The following is a 16,022-nucleotide window of genomic DNA, read 5'->3' on the forward strand; positions in this document are numbered from 1 at the left end:
ACCGTGAAAATGCAAATACGTTATTAAATGATTTCAATATTTACTTAAATATCTAAAGGGGTACTTCAAAATAAATAATTTAGGTCAAAAGGTTTTTTGCTGACAAAAACAATTGGGGAATCTCTGTTCTAAAGCATGGAGCATTTCACCATGGGTCTATCATTCAGAATTAATTTTATTATTTAACAAATATACATATTTAACATAAAGTAAACTATTTCTATGGTAAAAAATAACCATGTATACAATGCCTCATGCAAAACAATCTTTGCACACTTACAGCAAAAATAAATAAAAAAATAATAATTTGGACTTGGTTAAGGGATTCATTTTGTGATAATGACCTGGACACATGAACATGAAATATAGATTTTAGATGAAATTATTATCTAACTTGCAGATTAGTGTAAAAGTTCTAACTTATTAGTATAAAAAACAACTAAATTACAACATAGAAAACTATGAATCTACCAACAAGACAAAATAAAAATGAATACTTATGTCCTCCAAGGCCACACTCTACGAAAATATGCTGTATGAAAATAGAATGCAGAGTAATATGACAGACATAGTAGCACCAGCATGCTGCAACAAGGAAAGGTCAAATATCTTGCAATTATATAAAAATACTGACTAAACAGCAGAGGGACCTGCATTGGGTGCAACAATTATTCTCCTGAGCATCATCATTCGGATTTATAGTAAAAATGTAAAAAGTCTGCCTCAAAAACATATATTATGGACAAGTTTTTTAAATGCATAATATCAGTTGAAACCAAAGGGCCTCCACTGGGATGTTGATGTTGGTTTAAACTTTAAACCCGACGGCGTTAGGACCTTACAGCAGCGTCGAGCTGAGTGGATTGGGTTCGGTTGCATCCTTCACACTGTTTCGCGATAATGTCAGCACGCCTGGTCTCTCTCATCGCTTGCTGCGTAACGTTTTTCCAATCTGGAAATGCTCAACTGGGAGAGTCTAAAGTAAATGACAGACCTTACGAAGTCCTGCTGAGGCAAAATTTGGGTAAGACATGAATACACACGCTACTGAACCTGTGTCAGGCCTTTCACATTCACAATGAGTGAACCTGTCAGTGTCATTATACATCATGACATCACAGTTTATCACTGATTCAGTTTTAAAATGCTGACGTTTGTACATTGCTAAATTGGACTCTCGGTTAAAAGCTTAAAATCATGTGGATTTGTACTAGATATCAGCAGATTTGTTTGTTTATTTTATCTTCTCCTGCAGTTCTTCTTTTAAGCGTTCTGTCCACACTGTTGGTGATCATGATTGGAATGGCAGTTTGTGTCTACAAACCTCTGCGACGCAGGTGACAATCCCTAAGGATGAAAGAGAAAGACGCCATGAACTGAACACTACTATGGCGAAGGCTTGCTTCTGAATATTAATTAGCCAATTCTTCGCCATTGGCCAAGAACACCGCAACGTCAGCACGAACGAACTTAGTATGACCAAATTAATTTGGATGAAACCTTTACCGTCTTCCCTAAAAACTTTATGTCAGTGTAATCGAGGTTAAATCTCCATGTGGGTTGTATAAGAAAAAACGTAAGTTGTTGAAATTGACAACCACATATGATATGTTTTCCTCAATGTGCACAGTTTGTAAGCTGCTGAATTGTTTACTGTCTGGATTTATACGTATTTATTTTTTTATTTAATATTTATTTTGGTGTATTTATTGTAAGATGTTCATTTGACAGCTTTGGCATGTCAGACCTCTTGAATAGGCCTTCTGAAATACATTTCAAAACCTGAATCTGTATGAATGTGTTCAAAATAAAGAACGCAACAATGCCTAATCAACTTGTTAAAACGTTATAGTTTAAATTATGTTTAACTACACTTCTGTAAAGTTAATTAGCATTTAAAAGTATTATGGTTGTTTTTGGTATCAGATCGTAATACCATGATACTGAATAATTAGCATATTTACATCACATTTGCTCTAAACATCAATATTTCTCTCTCTATCTTGTCTGCTTAAGTGTTGTCTCCTCAATCCCACCAGCCACTGTGTGAATTTCTTCTTATTATTAGGGAATAGAGAGCTCATCCTCCTAATCCCGTCGCATGCATCAAGATCATCTGCTGAGCAGGTTATCTCTCCCTCACACAGGTTAAGGATTCTTATGTATATATTTGCATAATGGTTTTTCATCACATTTTTAGCAGGTGGTCCACAAGCACCTGCTGAGCTGAAGTCACGAAGAAAGTTGCTTCGGGTAATTTGCCAACATAGCACAAGACACTTGAGATGATTAAGTCAAACAATCCAAATGAGTGAAGAAAACAATTTCCTGTGAAAATAATTAAAGGCTTTTAAAGTCAAAAATGAATACAAGCTGTAGCATTCAGGATCCTTCTTTTGCATCATGTTGCACAAGATTTATCTATATAGTAAACAGGACTGATATGAATTCTGACTTGATGCATAAAAAATTATTTTGGCAGTTAGACTGAAATTGTTACAATAGGTTTGGGAAGTAAACAAGTCGATCAACTTGCACCTACACTGGAGGACAATTAGCCTATAATTTATATAAAATTACATGAATGCCAATCAAGCTGCTGGTCTACATTCACTTTGTACTAAATCAATCCCACTTTACATATTTAAAGGGATAGTTCACCCAAAAATGTAAATTCTGTCATCATTTACTCACCCTCAAGTTGTCCCAAACCTGTATGAGTTTCTTTCTTCTGCTGAACACAAAATAATCTATTTAGAAGAATATGGGCAACCAAACAGGCCAAGGCCCCAATGACTACCATATGAAAAAAATTTTTTATGTGGAAGTCAATGGGGCCCATCAATTCTTGCATTATTTATATAGTGCTTTTTAATACAGATTGTTTCAAAGCAGCTTTACAGCGATGAAAATAATGCAACAAAGTTTGTTTCGGCTGTACAGCAGATCTAGAAGAAAATAGTGTCATAGTCCAGCTTAAGTAAGTTCAGTGATGGTTCATTTCATTTATCTATACAGCCGCTCTGGAGAAAACAGTGACGTCATCGTCCAGCTCAGTTCAGTTCTCATATGATGGTGTCAATGCAGGCAGATCAGTAATATTGTTGAATATTAAGTGTCCCCTTAGTATTAAGAAAGAAATTCATACAGGTTTGGAACAACTTGAGGGTGAGTAAATGATGACAGTCCTTTAAGAAAATATTTGCTGTGTCCATAACTGTACAAAAAACGTTTATATATCATTATGTAAAACCCTATCATCTATCAGTAATCAGCCTTAATGTAAAGTTGGATGCATTTGACACTCCATAAAATTCCTCCAAGGCAGCTTCTTTAAAACGGTTTCCTTCACTTTCACATGTGATCTCAATGAAATCATGATTTCATTCCCAGAGACTGCACACTGCCTCAAACCACTGCTGACATACAGCTTTCCTCTGCCAACACATGGCACTCGAAGCTCTGTTGAGATGAGGTGCCAAGACAACCGTTCACATCTAACGCAGAGACCTATTCAGAAAATGTCATATTACACAATTTCAGAGTGATGTAGGGGAGAGCGGGGCACAACCTAACGCTTTTTGACTTTCTCAGTTTGTGTAAATCTACTTATTTTTTTCCCACATTCATTTCACACGTCTACAATTATGTGGTTTTGTTTTTTTAATACAGTGTATAATTTTTTCTTGACATTACCCGAAAGAATGGAAGTGAAATGTGACAACATGCCACATAGGTGGGGTACACTGTAACATGTGAGGGGCACATTGTAACATGACCATATGACAGCTTAAAATGCTATCTGATAATAAAAAAATATTTATACAAGACAAACTAAAATATTTTCTCAATAAAATACAATTATTCACTTTTTCATATAAAATAGTAGCATTTTTTAATAATTAAAAATGAAATCATTTTTGAGTTTGAAAACGAACATACCGGAAAACACAGCTATACAACCAGGGATGGGCAGTATTTCAGATACATGTATTTTTAAAATACGTATTTTTGAAATACAAAATACTATTTTGTATTTTAAAGCCTTTGGAAAAAATCTAATGTAATTTGTAATATATTTAAATACATTTAAGATGAGTATTTTTGTATTTTCAAAATACATAAAACACTTTTTGCCAGTCAACCTCTTTATCAGGGTACTGATTTTGTGCATCAACTAGTTCAGACATTCACTAGCTCAACATTGGATCAGCGATTTTATCTTTTCTTTTTTTCTTTTTAAGGTGAGAATGTCATGATCGATTCTACTTGTTGATTAAAGTTAAAATAGTGCATTATTCACTTCAGTTAACATGAAAGAATAAAAGAAAGAATAGTTGATTTTTATCAACTAGCTTGTCAAATGTGTTTAAAGCCTTACTGCGTGTTAGGGCTGGGTGATATGACACTACATATCATAGCGATGATATAAAGTTTGAATTGATGGAACTTTTTCTAAATCGTTTGCATATGGGCCTATTTGTGGGGTGAGCAAATATCCGTGCAGCTTTTAGTGGGCAGGAATTATTGGAACGTTGGAGTGGAAAAAGAAGCACTGATGAATGATACTCCACAAAAATCTTCAGCTTTTAGTTTTATTGTACATAATAAAAAAATAATAATCAAAAAGGGGTAAATATTGTCAAATGAATCTAAATTAATTATTATTTTAAATTTTAGATACACTTTCTAATTTTAATAAACTTATGGAAACAAATAAACTTTACATAAAATAAACATAAAATTACTTAAAAAGCATTGGACTACCTATAAAAAAAATATTTAAAAAACTCGAAAGAGTTTGAAATTCAGTTTATGGAATCAAACCGGATATTGAGAATTGTGAAACCATGATATTGTTACTGTGATTTTGGTCATATCGCCCATCCATATTCTTTGCTAGATAGCAGAAAAGGTTCCCACAGTTTTACATACAGTATGACTTTTTTAATAGTGTTCACCACAAGTAATAGACTACATTGTAACCAGAAATAAGTATATAAATGGCTGCTATTTTGCATAAATGTATTTGTAATTGCCAGAAAGAAAGAGAGAAAGAAAGAAAGAAAGGGCAGAGATGTGGTTAGGAATGAAAAGAAAGAAAGAAAGAAAGAAAGAAAGAAAGAAAGAAAGAAAGAAAGAAAGAAAGAAAGAAAGAAAGAAAGAAAGAAAGAAAGGGCAGAGATGTGGTTAGGAATGAAAAGAAAGAAAGAAAGAAAGAAAGAAAGAAAGAAAGAAAGAAAGAAAGAAAGAAAGAAAGAAAGAAAGAAAGAAAGAAAGAAAGAAAGAAAGAAAAAAAGGGCAGAGATGTGGTTAGGAATGAAAAGAAAGAAAGAAAGAAAGAAAGAAAGAAAGAAAGAAAGAAAGAAAGAAAGGGCAGAGATGTGGTTAGGAATGAAAAGAAAGAAAGAAAGAAAGAAAGAAAGAAAGAAAGAAAGAAAGAAAGAAAGGGCAGAGATGTGGTTAGGAATGAAAAGTCAGTAGGCCTATAGTTTCTTCATTCACTGTGACCTATACCTGCACTGGATGGCCAATTTCACATGTATTTTGTGTATTTTCAAAATACAAAATACTGTATTTGTATTTAAAAAAAAAAAATTCACACAGTATTTTGTATAAAAAATTTCACACAGTATTTTGTATTTGTATTTAAATACATTTTTTCACACAGTATTTTGTATTGCATATAATACATGTAACATAGGGCTCATGCTGCTCTAATTGACTTACTGCTGATATCAAGTGTTGTTTACATTTAAATGATCCTAAACATCTATGTCAGTCCAGTAGATTGTGTTGATTTTTGAAATCAACACAACTGTTTCTGAAGCCTTGAAGCCTGATCACACTTGCTGCAAGCTCTTCACAACTCTACAGTTTGGTAAGTCTTAGTGATTTGTCCAGTCTTTGTAGTTCTTCTTGATTCATTATCATGGAGCAGCGTCGGTCACGAAGAACCAGGGCTCTTCCCACACGCCTGAGGGGACTGGTGGAGGACGTCTCTTCCAGACCGGACCCCAGTGAGCTTCCACAGCTGGCAGCTGTAACTTTGGTCAGGTCTGATCACACTTACAGCTGCATCTCTGGCAAAGCTCGAAGACCCACAGGTTTGGAAGAACGCTACTTAAAGAACGCTGCTGTCCTTCCTGACATCCGTCCAGCGGTCTCAGTCTCTTCAGTGGACGTGCGTCAGCAGGATGAGCCCATCTCCATCCACGGCTACAGCGTAGAGGCCTACCAGGACATCTACCGCTCTGTGGTGGACCCCATGCTGAAGACGCCCAGTGGTCAGCAGCGTCCCTACAGCCTTAAACTAGGACTGAAGGTCAAGCAGCGACTGTGGGAGGCTCTCAACCGCCCTTCACTGGTGGAGACGGAGCATCCTGATGGACGTGTCCGGATCACTGAGAGCTTCTCCACAACCAGCAGAGGCTTCGCTCCTCGAATCCACGTGGACATCAGTGAGGAGCCCCTGCCTGAGGAACCCCGAAGAAAGAAGCCCAGACACTGAGTCATCACAGTGTCACATGGAGCCCGGAGCCTCACACAGCGGGACCTGTATGTAAATACTGTATATAGTTAGAGTAAGTTTATAGTTTTATGAGTAAGTTTTATTTTGTAGAGTAAGTTTAGAGTTTTATGAGAAACGTTAAGTTTTATTTTCTAGAGGTGTTTTGCACATTGTTGTGAGGTTGTCAGGATGTTTTTGGTGATTGTCAAAGCATTGATATGCTGTTCATAGGTTGTTCTAAGTGGTTTTTAGCGGTTTGCTACACGGTTGTTGGGATGTTTTGGATGGTTTCCTGTGTGTTGACAGGCGTTTGCCAAGGTTTATTGCGCGGTTGTTAGCGTGTTGCTTTGCGGTTGCTGGACTCTTCTGAGTGGTTTTTCAAGCGTTGGCTATGTGGTTGTCAGGATGTTTAGAGTAGCCTAGTTGGTTGATATGCGGTTGCTTTTAAGCAGCTACTGCAGGTTAGGTAAGGTTAGGGTCCCTCACACGGTTTGCAGCTTGACGTGCTGTGAGGGCTTGTGTGCATCAGTGATGCTGAGAGCTACGCCACTGGTACTTCACAACTACTGCTAGGGTCACCCATAGTGGACAGGTCTCAGCTGAGATGCCAGACGAAGACAAACCACCTGATTCTGGACAGCAGAAGATTGACCTGATGTTCCTGGCAGAAGATCACGGTCTTGTTACAACGACAACAACATCAGCGGTACCTAAATGGAAGAAAATTCATGATTCAAGAAAAACAGATTATTTGTGGAAGTCATCAATGGATGCAACTGATCGAACAGAACAAGGTAAAACAGATTATTTGTGGAAGTCATCAATGGATCAATGGACGCAACCGATCGAACAGAACAAGGTAAAACAGATTATTTGTGGAAGTCATCAATGGATCAATGGATGCAACTGATCGAACAGAACAAGGTAAAACAGATTATTTGTGGAAGTCATCAATGGATCAATGGACGCAACCGATCGAACAGAACAAGGTAAAACAGTTTAATATTAGCAAAGGCTGTATTCTTTCATTTTTGTAAAAGCATTCGGCCAATTAAATCAGAGGAATGCTAATATTATCATTTCTTACATTGTTTTATATGTATGGTAAATAATAAATAAATTCTCTTCTAAATTCAGGCACACGATCATGTAAATACAGGCAAGCAGAAAAAATGATTAAAATACAATAATTACTATTCACAGGTAAACACTATCACAGTAATCTGAACTTGAAATTTTTTTTTGTCATGCAGTAAAATAGCTTGAATGTAACTCTACACCCTTGCCTCATTCAGTATACCGGTTCTATGAATATGCAAATTAACCAGCTCAGAGATCCACTTGTTGACAATCACATGTTGACCTGATTGGTTACAAGGTAGTTTGTGACATCATAAACACCAGCGATTTCAAACCGCGTCTTTGGTTCACTGCAGTTTTAAGGAGAAAATACTCAGTAGTGTTGCTGACTTATGAATTTGCTCATGGTTTGTCTTAAAGCATATTAAAAGCACCACATAGACATATAAACAACATTAAAAACTTGAATTTCACCACAGGGGGACTTTAAAAAGTCCACCGCAAGGATCCATTAGGCTTCTATTCAAAGGGTAGAAATACCTGCAGAAATACTCATAAGATATTCTTAGCAAAAGTTTTTTGTGTGAATAGAATGCAACAGAAAACATTTAGCTTTAAATATTTAATTTTGATCTCATTCATACTTTTGGGAAATTGTTTTTTTCTCTCCAGTCACCACTGTAATAAATTAAAATAGCAATAATGGGAAATGGAAACAAATAATAATACAAATCAATATTGCATGAGTTCATTTTATCATAATACTGTACTTGAAACAATGAATCAGTCCTCCACTGGTCAAAGAGCTCAATCGTCAATCGCTGTTGTCACAGAAATGGACATTTCTTTTCTTTTCTCGTTGTTGTATTTCTGACTGCTGACACATCCATAGATTTCCCACTCTCCTATTTAACTGAAGTGTCGTCTACTGAGGGAGTCAAAGCTGAACAATAAGAACAAACAACAGGTTTATATGTTATTTTCATGATTCTAATTGGTTAAATTTAGATAATTTTTTTTTATTTCTGTGGTGCCATGTACTTACCTATGCTTGCAGGGTCCACAATCTGGACTGTCCGTCCTCCAACAATATCTGTGTGATGCCACCTTCAGCTCCGGCATTAGTCACCGAGGTCACACTCACCAGCACTGCCACTTGACTGGAGGAACTGGGACAGACTCAGCAGAACAGGCTGTGGAGGTGCAGTGCTGGACAGCTCTGGGGCTTCTGGTGGTGGTGGGGGTGTAGGTTGGGCAGTGTCTTCAACTGGACACAAGGCAGGCTGTATCTGGATGGCCTGTCAGACAAGAGGAGAGCATAAGTTTGCCAACCAGCTTTGTCCCAGGCAACAGGGAACATTCTCACAAATGAAGCCAGGCAAGTTTTTATGAACAAACATTCTTCCATTAACGTTAATAGAACATTTGTTCAAAGTTAGATGTTTTTAAATAATGTTCTCAAAACTTTAGCACCAAAACAATGAGTTTTTTCTGAAATATTTTAGTTGGATGTTTATGTAACATTTTTTTTAAATGTTACAACTTGTTTCAGAATGTTCAGAGAACATTCAAAAGTAACCTTCACATAATGTTTGCAAAATTATAAAATTGAATGTTCCCTTAACGTTCGCATTAACCAACAAAAGTTTTTAAAATGTTTAAAACTAGAGGTTTTGAAAGCCATGAAATTTCATGGGAACATTAACAAAAAGTTCAAAACAAAAATGTATACAAAATTATTACATAATCAGGTTTTCAAGCATTTAATTTTAATGGGTTTTTTGTTTCTTCAATTATACTATCAGAACAGTTGATCACCCTGAAACCTTTTACATTTATTCAGACATTAAAAACTTAAAAAATGAATGCATTAATTTAATAAATGAATAGATCCATATAAAAAAATTATCATTTCAGGACAGGGTCACCTGGAGATGTGCAAAGATCTTGGGCTGCAGTGAGGTGAGAGAGCTGAAGAGCTGCACAGCCTCTGGAGAAAGAGTGTCACTCTCTTCCAAGAGTCCTTCCTTCTGAGAGGACACTGTCAATATAACAGCAGTACACTAGATTCTGTGGCAGGGTAAACAATGCTTATACTTGGACTACAGGTATGTGCTTTCTTTTTGAGGCAGGACCTTTCCTCTACTCTCTAAATTGAATGATTCCAAGATTATTGTTTTAATAATGTATGTCGGATTTCAAACAATATTTCAACAGTATTTTACCATCCACAGTAGCAGGAGTCAGGGTCAAAGTCTCTGGAAGCAGGTTATTAGCCTCTGCTTTCCACTGCAACAACAACAAAAACATAAAAATAAATGCTTACTACAGAAAATGGTTGGCATATTTGTGCTCACCAATCTAATGCTTTACAAACCTGTTTTCTGTTCACACCTCTGTATCTGAGGTAGCCAGTGGTCCCGCCGTCAGCTGAAGAGCTTTCTGAGCCTCATGGATTTGGTTCTTGATGTCATTGACAGTGGGAAAGTAACACAGACTGTCTCTCTCAGGCACTTCCTCTGACTTGGACATCTCATGTTCCACAAACCTCCTGCCAGGGCGTTCACAAAGCAACGGTAAATATTTTTAGATAGTTTTGAGACCATCTGAGTCATACCTGAGCTGCTTGCGGACAGTGTAAACTTGGTTATGACCTTGTGCTACCAACTCACAGATCTTCTCCGCCACGAGCGGGTGTAGTCGAGAGGGTAGGGACGCCCCATCCTCCATCGTGACATCCTGCATGGCTTCACTGTAACGCTCCTCTGTCTCTGTCTCTTCCTCTTCATCTTCATTTTGTTCTTCCTCTGCAAAGCAGATCAGCTCTGGAAGTGGAGGCAGGTTTGCAGTGTCCACGTCATGGTACAGGTGGGCTTTCTCTGTAGGGAGCTGGGTGTAATACCTGTCTTGGCTTTGTAGAGTATGTTTTGATTCGTTTCTTGCTCTGACCCTTTTTTAGGTTGAACGCCCTTCCTCCGTGGACCAAACAGGCATTCCATCACAATGGCTCTGCTCCCTTAAAACCATATTAAAGATCAAGATAAAATGACTTTGGGCCCTATCTTGCACCCAGCGCAATTGACTTTGTACACCGACGCATGTATCATTCCTATTTTGCACCCGCGCACAGCGGACTTTTCCCTCCACAGACGCACGTCGGTAAACTAGGAAATGCATTTGCGCTCCCGGGGGCGGTTCAGCGCAAAGAGGAGGCTTGTTCCGGCGCAAACGTTCCCTCATGCTATTTTGCAGGTTTAGAAAACAATTCCGCCACTGACCAGGAAAAACCTAGTCTAAAGTGGTTGCGCATGTTATTCATATGCTATTTTAAGGGCGCATGCTTGGCCATAATCAATGTAGCCTGTGCACAACGCGCATACACTTTGCTTATCTCATCTACACACAGACGCAGCAGTTATCATTTTTAGAAAACCATACATTATTACAAGGAAAAATATTAACACACGAGGGAAATCATTGTTGTGTCCATGAAGATGTGAAAAAAAAGGCATAAATCTAGCTTACACATTTACCCAAATTTTTATACGTCTGTTTATCCGAAACTAATTTGGGTGGGTTTCTCCTATCCCCATACAATGTCACTTCTCTGTCTTTTACGGCCCTGACGAGAACGTTGGTCTCCTCGGATGTGAACCGCTCCTGGCGTGCGCCTGGCAAATCCGCCTTTATAATAGCAAACCGCCATGGAACAAGCGTGCCTGCTCTTAAAGGGAATGTGAGATGTCGCTCTGATTGGTTTATTTCACGTTACGCCCAAACCACACCTATGAATAATGAAGCTACTTCAGACCAACCCATTTTAGATTTGCGTCGGGCGCTAGAGTCATTTATCCCGCCGGTATAATAGCAACAGCGCCCAAGACCTGCCCACAAAGTTACTTGCGTTTCGCGCTTGATACTTGCGTTTCAGATCGTTAAAATAGGGCCCTTTGTGTGCATATTGTAAAACCATTACATTATTTGCAACAACAGCATTCAGTCAAGGCTTAAGAACAAGACATGTCCCGCCTCGACATGCAACTTGCTATTGCAAGCATTCTCATTCTAGAAACAATTTGATTGAACAAAAATCTGGACAAATTAGTATGGAAGCTTGTTTACGCCATAGAATAAAATATAAAAAAGGGTAATTGTGACTAGGGTAATTATCTCATAATTCTGAGTTTTTTCATGCAATTGCGAGTTTACATCTCGCAGTTCTGACTTTTTTTCTCAGAACTGTGTGATATAAACTCGCAGTTGCTAAATATGAATAAAAGTATTTCTTTCTTTCAAACAAATCGTATCTGCTAAAGTTTAATTTGCTAATTTTGTGAGCCAATATACCACTAGCATTCAGATGTCCCCAAATTTACAGACATCGATTACAATTCCAATTTTGAATTATAGTCAAAACTCATTAAAATAACATATAGACTACATGACTAAACAGCTTTAAGACTTAAATAAGGGTATCTCACATAAAGTCGTACCACAGATCCCACAAGCAAAAAGGGCCATATTACCTGCATTAACAAAGGGAATGCCATCGTAGGGCACATACTGTGATTTCCACATGAGTCTGGTGGCAGGTTTAGCCGGTGAGGGCGTGAGTCTGCTGCTTGTGTAGAAGCAGAACGGCCTCAAGCTCTGCCTCTGTGTTACAGTAACCACGGTACGATTCTCCGATCTTCTGTTCCTCGTGAAACAATCACACAGAAAAAAGATTCACCAAGCCACATTAGCTTGACATCATCAGATTGTGTTGCTGTAAATGGATCTGTTTGACAGAGGGCTCTACGCACAATAGAACAAGTACAATGCATTTAGGCTATTTCCATGCATATTACACTACTTTTTTACATTTTTATAAGTGAAAGTTTTGTCAAAATAAATAAATAAATAAATGTATCCATTTTCTACTGGACAAACCTCACACCCACAGTCTTAGATCCCAGTTTGGTGCCCCTGGTGGTAATGGCTTCACTGGGGGCTCAAATACAAAATGAGAAGACATTTCAATAAAACTGTCAATAATTTAAGGTACACTTAAACTCCAGGAATAGGGCATGGCCTGAAGCAGTTTTCTTGTTGTTCAAGCCAAGGGATAAATTGAGCCAGAACAGGAGTTTAATTGGGTAGTTTGTTTGTCAACCCACTAATCCAGTACATATTTTCCAGCTCCATTTAGCTCCATATTTGCATAAGACTTGTAAAATCTATGTTCAAATAAGTGTTTTTCAACATTTAAAACAAATCAGCTGTAAAAAAAAAAAAAAGAAGAAAGATTTATATATATTATTTTATATAGTTTATATATATATATAAAAAAGTAATAAAAAGCAGCAAACACAATAGTATTGAAAGTTCATCTTTCAGATTAGATACAGAATGTGACAGATATAATGATGTGCAAACAAGATTTACTGACCTTTTTTTCTGAATTTTAATACCAGCGACATTCTGAGCCGCTAGTGCAGATAAACTATGGGTGCCATCATTGTCTTTTGTGGATGCGATGATTGGCTGCTGTCTTTTCTCCACAAAGATTCCAGAAAGAAATGGCAGAACCGGACAGCAACCAATTTTCTTCATTATTCTTTTCATTTTCTGTTTATTTTATTCGTTCTATTTCATTTCTTCATTATTAGATGTTAACTACTCTATTATACAGTACTGTGCAAAGTCCTAGGCATGTTAATAATTTGAATTATTTAATAGAAGTTAAATCATAAATTCAATTTGTGATTTTGTTTTTGAAAGCATTCTCACTTTACAGCATTTTAACACAAGTGCCAGTACTTTTCACAGTACTACGTAGCTTTGCAGGAAGGTTTCTTCAAGCATCTTGGAGACGTTCCCGCAGTTCTTCTGGATTTAGTTTGTCTCCGTTTTTTCTGTTTCTTCATGTAATCACAGACAGACTCGATGATGGTGAGATCAGATCATCCTCGCTGTTGTCAGATTCCTAGGAAGCAACTAGAATTGAAAACGAGTCTACTCAACCTCGTCTTCGTCCGGTAGAGAAGATAGAGAATGTGATTTCAAGTTGAATCGTCGCTCTGTTGAAAATATTTGTGTTCACCGTGAACATACTCGGAGTTGACTAAACTTATTCCCACACACTTTTTTTTAAACCAGCATGCCTCGATTAAGCAAGGTTTGGTTTAATCTTCCGAGAATGCAGGCCATCAGGGTTTGTTTGACGGTAAGATAAACTTGCTTTCTGAAATACCACCCCCCAGACCTTCTTTCCTTTATTTACGGCTATGGCGTATAGGCCTAGGGATGAATGATGAAAGTATGCAGTCTCCTGGGAAAGCTCTAAAATATAAATAACTATTATATGCTCACCATTGTGGTTTAGGGTAAGGTAAAACACGGTTTGGAAAATGGCTTTATGATGTAGGCCTACTCACTCATTATTGACATTTGATTCATTTTTACATTATGTAGCGTTCTCACATGAATGATCATAATGGGTTTTTTCCCCAGATTTTTTATACAGATTGGCTATTAGCATGCATTAAAGGCACACTAGGCAATATTTGTACCTGAATATAACAGCTTCAAAAGCATTTTGATGGTAAACAAACTCGTAGTAGGGCGAATTATCCCGATAGCAAAGCAGAAGGGGGAACGCCGCTGACAAAACCAGCGATGCAAGTTTGAGAGGTGGCTCCCAACAAATCTTGCGAGAATCATGACTTGCTTTACGGCATGACGTTACATACATCAACAACATATGAAGCAGCCTCTATGGAAGACACTGGGACGCATTTCATACGTGAATCATGGCAGAGTCGATGAAGAAAGCGCGGTCGGAAGAGTGCAGAGACGGCTCTGTACGACTCTAGGGGTCGCTGTTTGAGAAAAACGGAAACTGCATAGTGTGCCTGGTAAAATGGTCAGCATTCATTGCATTGGTTAAAAATCTCCTTACATTTTTCCATATAATATTGCAGTATAATATTGCTATTTTTCAAACTGCAGGAGCTTTATGTGAAGTAAAGTGTATTTCTCTCTACGACAGGCAGAGGGCAGCACTGGAGCAGCAGTTAAAGTTTCACAGGGGTCTTTTTGTGGAGGCAGAAGGGCTGGAGCAGACGCAGGATATTTCCCGTCCCTGGCTTTTCTCCTATTTCACCCTGTTAAAGCTGCTTGGCTTGGCTGAGGAGGACACACTCAAAGATGTGCTGTGATTCCCTCTTTTGGGTTCATGCAGTAACCCTCACCACACCAGCGCTTACAGCTATTTCAGTTATGTGCAGTTTTCTCTAATAGGTGAACAATCTAATGTGGAAATCTGCTGGATTGCTCTCATCATTTCAGATGTCATATGACTTATATCAGGACTTTTGAATTGCGCCTGCTCAAACTGGATTTTTCTTAAAGGGTAACTAAACCCCTGGTCAGAGCCTGACTCCACCCACTGGCAATATTTGAAAAATGCTGGAAAAGTAGGCAGAGCCCAGTGGAGAGGGGGCGTGCATCTGAGACGTATCTCTCTGCAGGCAGGGGCGTGGGTTAGCTGGTACACTCTGACATCAGAGTGTACCACAACTTCCAATAGGAAAATTCAACTGCAGTAACCACTGTTCAACCTGAAGAGGGCAGCACTCAGACGTTTTTACACCATATTTAGTCAAATTAAAATACTTTAAACACAAATGTCAAAAAAATTACTTGAATCAATGAAAAGCACTAATAAAGCCCCATTCTTACAGATCATTATCTAAAAAAAGTTGGTTTAGGGTTTAGTTACCCTTTAATTTCTGTCTGAAAATGTAGTCCTGGCCCTATGCATACCCCTAAACCTAACCCTGCCCATAATTATCCCTAAAATCAGAGGGAATTGATAACGTTAGGTGAATAACATGTAGAAGCACCTAACCCTGGTTGTAAGCTTACACTTCACATAAAATAAACTTGTCCCTCAAACGTGATTGGTTGATGGGAATGTTGTTCCAGGATCAACAAAGATGTTGATCCAGGAACATGTTGCACTTGGTGAAATCAATCATAGAAGGAAGTAGTTGTAGAAGTCGAGAGAGCCACTGGCATTGAGTGAGCAGCGCCCTCTACTGTTTGTCTTTTTAACAAGATGAGAGATTTGAACAGGTGTATTCTCATATTTTATATGTAGTTCAATTTGGCAATTGACACTATAGGAGAATAAAAGTATATTGGTATATTTTCTAAATCGTTTGCATATGGGCCTATTTGTGGGGTGAGCAAATATCCGTGCAGCTTTTAGTGGGCAGGAATTATTGGAACGTTGGAGTGGAAAAAGAAGCACTGATGAATGATACTCCACAAACATCTTCAGCTTTTAGTTTTATTGTACATAATAAAAAATAATAATCAAAAAGGGGTAAATAGTGTCAAATGAATCTAAATTAATTCTAATTTAAAATTTTAGATACACTTT

The 16,022-nt window shown here is 37.7% G+C and overlaps 1 long non-coding RNA gene and 1 pseudogene across 2 annotated transcripts; one reads left to right on the forward strand and one right to left on the reverse strand.

Moving 5' to 3' along the window:
• Positions 1 to 840: 840 nt before the first annotated feature.
• Positions 841 to 1,821, forward strand: LOC311294484. Its single transcript, XR_014628062.1, has 2 exons — positions 841 to 1,024; positions 1,256 to 1,821. It is a non-coding gene; the product is annotated as an uncharacterized lncRNA (long non-coding RNA).
• A 6,675-nt stretch (positions 1,822 to 8,496) lies between these two features.
• LOC311293765 (calcium-responsive transcription factor-like) lies at positions 8,497 to 12,608 on the reverse strand (annotated as a pseudogene). Its single transcript, XR_014630290.1, has 8 exons — positions 12,531 to 12,608; positions 12,118 to 12,290; positions 10,209 to 10,607; positions 9,986 to 10,142; positions 9,817 to 9,880; positions 9,520 to 9,632; positions 8,736 to 8,889; positions 8,497 to 8,534 (listed from the first exon to the last, which is right to left on the reverse strand). The product of XR_014630290.1 is annotated as a calcium-responsive transcription factor-like (transcript).
• Positions 12,609 to 16,022: the final 3,414 nt, after the last annotated feature.

This window comes from Rutilus rutilus (genome assembly GCF_951802725.1).
Source record: "Rutilus rutilus genome assembly, chromosome: 7".
Classification (NCBI taxonomy): Eukaryota; Metazoa; Chordata; class Actinopteri; order Cypriniformes; family Leuciscidae; genus Rutilus; species Rutilus rutilus.